Genomic DNA, 6,625 nt, shown 5'->3' with positions numbered 1-6,625 from the left:
TTCCAAACACACCAACGTTACATCCTGTAATAAGTGAATACAAAGAGTAATTTATGTCCTGTGTAGCAAAGAATTACAAATGAAATATAGCTAAAATGTTACAATGTGGAAACTTAAATATATTGATGGTAAATAGACCATCGTATATGTAAATACTTTGTCTGCAAAACAAAACAAAAAAAAAAAAAAAAAAAAAAAAAAAAAAGATATTTATTTTTGCATAATATGTACAGTGATAAGAAGATAGCAGCCATTCTTAAGGCTTATGTCAATTTATGTCGTGTAGAAAACGTAAAACAGGACAACATTATACATTATTCAAGTCTTTGGTGTAGGTTTAAATTAATAATCTTGGCCCTTGATCTGATTGCCTAAATAAAGAGTTTTTTCTCATCACGTAAGGAAAATGTTATCTTAATAATTTAATTCTGGTTGTAACGCTGTATTTGATTGGATAAGAATTTTACTTTATATCGTATAAAATGGGTTGCCTACGTCACAATGACTTGCGTCAGAAACGTATCGATTCGCCCGACGTTACGCGGTTTATAAAGCGTAAACTGCCCCAACCCAGTTTAAACCGTATAAAATGGGTTGCTAATAAATTCATTCCTTAAATTAAAAAACAATAAAGACGTCCAATATAAAAGCCAAAAAAAAAAAAAAAAAAAAAAAGAAAGACGTCGAAAACGAATTCTTCTTGGGGAAAAATACACCGACAAGTGTTACAATGGAGAATCATAGGCTGTTTTTGTCATCTCTGTTAGATTTATCAGGTTAATTGCCATTATACAACCTCACAACAAATGAAAACTATTCATGTATTATTAATAATAATTGGAACATACAATTATGATATTTATCTATTACTAAGAACTAAAAGATTGAAAACACGCCACTATGTTTGCACAGTATTCATTTTACCTTATAAATATTGAAATGACCACTCATAATGCTAAAACAACTTTTGGGACATATTGTGTAGAAAGGACTACATTTTTTTTTAAATAAATCATCGGAAGACTTTGTTCCGTTCTGATGTCATTTCTCGAGAAAATTGTAGATTTGTAGAAAAAAGTTTTTTTACTTGTGAAACTTCGGATGACTGAATTTCTTTATCGTTGTCTGAAATTTACCCTGTATAACTACATGTATCTCAATATGAAGAATGTACGGAAAACTAGCATCAAATACAGGGTTTTGTTATCAGCAACAGTGTAGAAAGTATTGCTGAGATTACCTTGCATTTAATGAATTGTTCCCGGAATTATCACGAAAAAACCTAATTTCTTTTGTTTAAAGAGGTTGTTGTAAGTCTATGTGAATGCAATTGCAATTAAAACGTACTCAAAATTCGGGGCTAGGTTCTGAATTTTCTTTGCAGATTTCTCGGTACATGGGGCGACGCAATTGTTAGAGAAAATGCTTAATCAGATCCCTGCAAAAGAATCAAACAAGCAAGGCACATATGTTAATATGATCATAGTTAACAACGGTTTTCAGACATTTGGTTCCAATTTAATGCATAACGTATTTTAGATTTATTCATGTATTCATATTAAACTTACCTAATATTTTAACTTTACAAATCCCGATACTTCAAGTTGGATGTTGTTTGTCAGCCTCACATTCTATAAACGCAAACTGACAATGATAAACACACTCTGTTTTAACAACTACTGGTTCTCTGCTTTTTTGTCGTGCACAAAACTATTGGGTTCCCAGAACTTGAATTAGTTAAATAAATTTAAACCTTGCCATTTACATTATTCTTCATAGTAAGCCTACCTGTTAAAAAGAGAGTAAATTTTTCAAAATAAAATATGTAAGTTCATATCTAGATCTTTACGAGGTAATAATTGATGAAACTGATTATGTGCTATGTTATCAAGTAATGATTTGCATGAAGGGCTCCAATTCTTCTGAAAAATCCTTTTCTTGCACGAGGGCTGTTCGGAAAGTTCGCAGACTTCTGTCATAACATGTTTAACTAGACACCAAAATTTGATAGGTATACGTATCCTTAAACAATAAGTTTAATGATAAGGTGAAGATAACGAACATTGATCGATCTCATAAAAATCTGTAATCAATACAATTTGTGTGCAGGGCATAACATACGAACCCCTGGAAATTCCAGAGGTGGGATCAGGCGACCGTTTCACTAACAGGTCGTAGCTCGTAAACGTAGACGTAAACGTAGACGTAGCACGTAAGTGCGTTTCACTAAGAGTTACGACTTGCGAGTTACAATTAAAGTTGATCGTAATTTTACGAGTGGTACTATGCTCTCGTAGATAACCTCGCGTACTCGTAAACACAAACAAAATGGCGTCATTAATACTTCTAGCAGACGAAAACGTACCTGTTATTGGGAGAAAACTACAGAGACCACGCGTGTTTCGGGACAGGACAAATCCCCTTGATTTTTTGAGCGATGAGGAAGTAGTGGAAAGGTATCGCCTCCCTCGTCATGTCCTCTATCGTTTGGTAGACATGGTGAGAGGTGACGTTGAAAGGCCAACGAACAGAAGCCACTCTCTTCCTGCGTACACACAGGTCATATGCTTGTATATTTCCATGAGTTATCTACCCACTGAAGTCCCTTTCACATTACCATCACACAACTTAGAGTTATCTCTCTTTATCACAGAGATTACACGAACAACTTTTTTCCGGAATAATATACATATATTTTTTTTTTAATTCATAAAAGTGTTAAGCCCAATGTAGAGGTTGATCACTTAAAACAGAAATATAGAAATACATTTTGAAGTTATAATAAACTATATGTTCTGGTTAAATATACATGTTCTGTACATAGGCGCTTGGTTTCAATTCAGGATGGTGTATTTTTTTTTAGGTGTGCCTGAATACATGCAGTCATTAAAATGAAAATTAAAAAAAAAATCGCTGAAATTAGCAGGCGCACTTAGGTAGTAATTTCAGTCGGGGGGGGGGGGGGGGGGGGGGCATATATTTTCGATCGGGGGCGGCACTATCAGCAACCAAAAATTTCTTGACAAGCCAAAAACGTCATCAGACGTTTTTATTGAGAGGGCACATGCATATAGTAGCTATGTTTTCTATGTAGTATTCTAAAGATCGGCAGAATTATTTGGGGGGCACTGCTTCCCGCCCCCCCCCCCTCCCGGTTCCTAATGTAAGGCCAAGATTAGCACGTATTAAAAATATCAAAATACTGTATATAAAAGAGAGCACTCTTTTATATACAGTATGATATTTTTAAAACGTGCTAATTTCAGCGATTTTTTATTTTTATTTTAATGAGTGTATTCAGACACACCTAGAAAAACAAATACATGTAATAAACAAAACACACCATCCTCAAACCAAGCGCCTATGTCTCTGTACTCTTCCTCGGAAGTTAGTTTCTAGTTTCGAGCACACTCATTCTATCGCCTTAGGAACAATGGACAATAAACTAAGACAAAACATTCTTCTGTTTAATGAACATCTCAGTTAATCCCTTCTCTCTCTCTCTCTCTCTCTCTCTCTCTCTCTCTCCTTATGATATCATGAAACTTAAAGTCACTGAAGATTTCTTGGTCTGTATTTGTGTGAACAAAATTGAAAAACCCTGTTATGAAACTATTTAGGTGCTGGTGACCTAAGGTACCTTGCCAAGGCCTCCTTTTTTTCATGAGTGTGGTGACCTGCATGGCATATCACGATCAAGCGTTTCTAGATCTATCGATCGTGTCACCAAATCAATTTGTCATCGACTAAACAATATTCATTTCCCATCAGGTTTGTAAAACAAACTTATATGGAATAATTCCTAAAATCCTTTTTTATAATCGCCATCTTCACAGTATTTGTTATTTTTCATACTCACTAATGTTATAATGCACTCTGCATCAAAATACAGTGTATATGATTAAACCCTTAACAATTATGACCAAATTATGACCAAATGGTACCCCTAACTAGTTAAATGATATACAACACTCCCATATTCTATACAATAAAAATATTGAAGATTTACTACTGAAAATATGGGATATATTATGTGTTATGCTGTTGCAGCTGAAAAATGGCTTTGTAATCCAGTTTTTGTTTCAGGAGATTTACAATAGAAACTCTTAGTGATAGATGCCAAATTATTGTGAAATTATCCCTCTTTTATATGCAATTTACTTTTTGTAAATCAACTAAATATTATAACGAAATTATGTTGAAATATGTGAAAATGCAGATACGTTATGAAATTTTATATAATTCTACTGTTTGAACTTGCAATTATAAAAAAAAAAAAAAAAAAACATATGTTTTTCAAGAGTTGATCCTGTGGTATGTAATTCAGCCTAGAAATGAACATTTATCAACAATTATTTTTATAAAAATGACAAAAGATTATTCTTATGGTTACTTGTAGTGTCCGCAACAAAAATGCCATGCATTTTCAAAGCTAGACAAGATGCAACCAAAGATATCCAGGATGTTATGACAAATGTATTTGAAATTTAGAATCATTCAATTTAATTTTCACATGATGATTATACAGGTTTTATGTGTAATTGTAAAGGTAGGTAAACTTAAGGATGGGAGATAAATTAGGCAAAATATTAGCAAGTCATTAATGTGAATAAAATTTTTGTTTTCAAAGAGAATCATAACATTTTTCTTTTATTTCATTGCAATCAGATACATAATCGAAACCTGCAAGAAGTTTGGAATAAATAAATAAATATCTTTAATATTTTATTTTAGATATAACAGGTGTTATGTAGTGTCCGCAACACAAGGTCTCGCCCAAAATTTGACTTCACATAACTTTTTTCATAAGAATGCTTATATAAAAAAAATGTGAATGGGCAGAACCCCCCCCCCCCCACCCCCCAATTATGTGCCTGTATAACATAATTTTTTAAAGAATCCCGAAAATTTTTAAATAATGAAACAATGATAAGAAACAGATTGAGGATGATTTATGATTATGTCACGAATTATAGGTCCCATTTTCATGCATTAAAAAGAAATTTCTTGCATATATTTCCAATATATTTCTATTTATACTTTTATATTTCAGCGAATGAGGCTTTAGTCACCAAGCACCATTTTTATCAAATAACGGGGTTTCCTAATGTTATTGGGGCCATCGATGGCACTCTAATACCCATTATAGCTCCCAAAGAAAACGAGCCTGAATATGTGTGTCGAAAAGGCTTTCATGCCATGAACGTGCAACTGGTGGTGGATGCCTCTCTAAGGTTCGTGCAAGAAAAACGCTACAACTGTACTTAAATGTATTTATTTTAAATTTACACTACTTAATTCAAAATATTTTTTCATTTACCCTTCATCGCATTATTATTTTTTTATCATTTCAAAACTTTCTGTGGTAACCTAAAACAGACTATAGGTCACCTGTAATAATTTCTTTTGTTCTCTCCCTCCCCTTACCTGTAAACCATTCCCATCTAGCCAAAACCAATCACCTGTAACAATTTCAGAATTTTGGCTAAGTCGGAAGACACTATCTAAATAGCATTTATCTTGTAAAAACCGAGTGTCAATATCAGTTCATATAGACAATTCATATTGTTAATATACTGTTTACATGTATTCAATGAATTCCAATGTTTGTATTACATAAATAGTAGATGCATGATGATGATTATTAATTTCTTATCGTTAGGTTCACAAACATTGTTTGTAAATGGCCGGGATCAGTCCATGATTCCTTCATATTTGCAAATTCCGAACTGAAAGACCACATGGAAACACGGTAATTGAAATTTAAATTTACCAAATTTAGAAGAAACAAAGCAGGGGTGCAAGCACTACTTGGGTAGAGGGTTGCATACAGTATGTACGTGTATGTAATTAAGAAGTGGGGAGGGCTTGTTATAACGGGTTGTTACATTCCTGGAAAAGCTCTTTTATTTCTTTTTAATTATTTGTTTTCTGATATATTTGTCACAGAAATGATGGCTGGCTTCTTGGGGACACAGCCTACGCCCTTAAGAAATATATGATGACACCCAAGTCCAATCCATCTAGTGTGGGAGAAGAGAATTATAATGCTGCACACAGTCGCACACGAGTAGTAGTTGAGAGGGCTCTGGGCGTCTGCAAATCCCGGTTTAGGTATATTTCTATATATATACACACGCACACCCCCTAATACAAACAGAGACTTTGCTTCAAATTTGACAATATTAAAATAATATACTTTATTTATAACAGCATTATCATGAACATCATCATATATCGATTGTACCATCATGATGAAACAACAATAATAATAATATAACAAGGACTAGTAACACATTAATTCTTACTAAAACAAAAGAAAATAATGCTTAAAAATTGCATTTTTCAATAGATGCGTACACAAATCTGGTGGAATGCTACTCTTCTCCCCACAGAAGAGTGTTCAGATCATAACTGCAGTTGCTAAATTGCACAACATGTGCCTTGACATGAAGGTACCTCAGATGGAATATGAAGAAGCCGTCAATATGCATGACCCTGGGGTTCATCAACAAGCCCAAGATGCAAATGCAGACCAAACTGGACAGGCAATTCGACAGAGATTAATTCAGAGATTTGCTATGAATTGATCTGGATAATCTTTTACATGCTTACAGAAGCTATT

The 6,625-nt window shown here is 33.6% G+C and overlaps 1 pseudogene; it reads left to right on the top strand.

The window, feature by feature from the left end:
* The first annotated feature begins 2,328 nt into the window (after positions 1-2,328).
* On the top strand, positions 2,329-6,625 carry LOC133195108 (putative nuclease HARBI1; annotated as a pseudogene).

The sequence above is a fragment of the Saccostrea echinata genome, unplaced genomic scaffold (genome assembly GCF_033153115.1).
Source record: "Saccostrea echinata isolate AGI-Se365-2 ecotype Australia unplaced genomic scaffold, CSIRO_AGI_Sech_v1 ptg000029l, whole genome shotgun sequence".
Taxonomy (NCBI): domain Eukaryota; kingdom Metazoa; phylum Mollusca; class Bivalvia; order Ostreida; family Ostreidae; genus Saccostrea; species Saccostrea echinata.
Note: the sequence above shows the minus strand (reverse complement) of the source record. Positions and strands in the feature narration are given on the sequence as shown.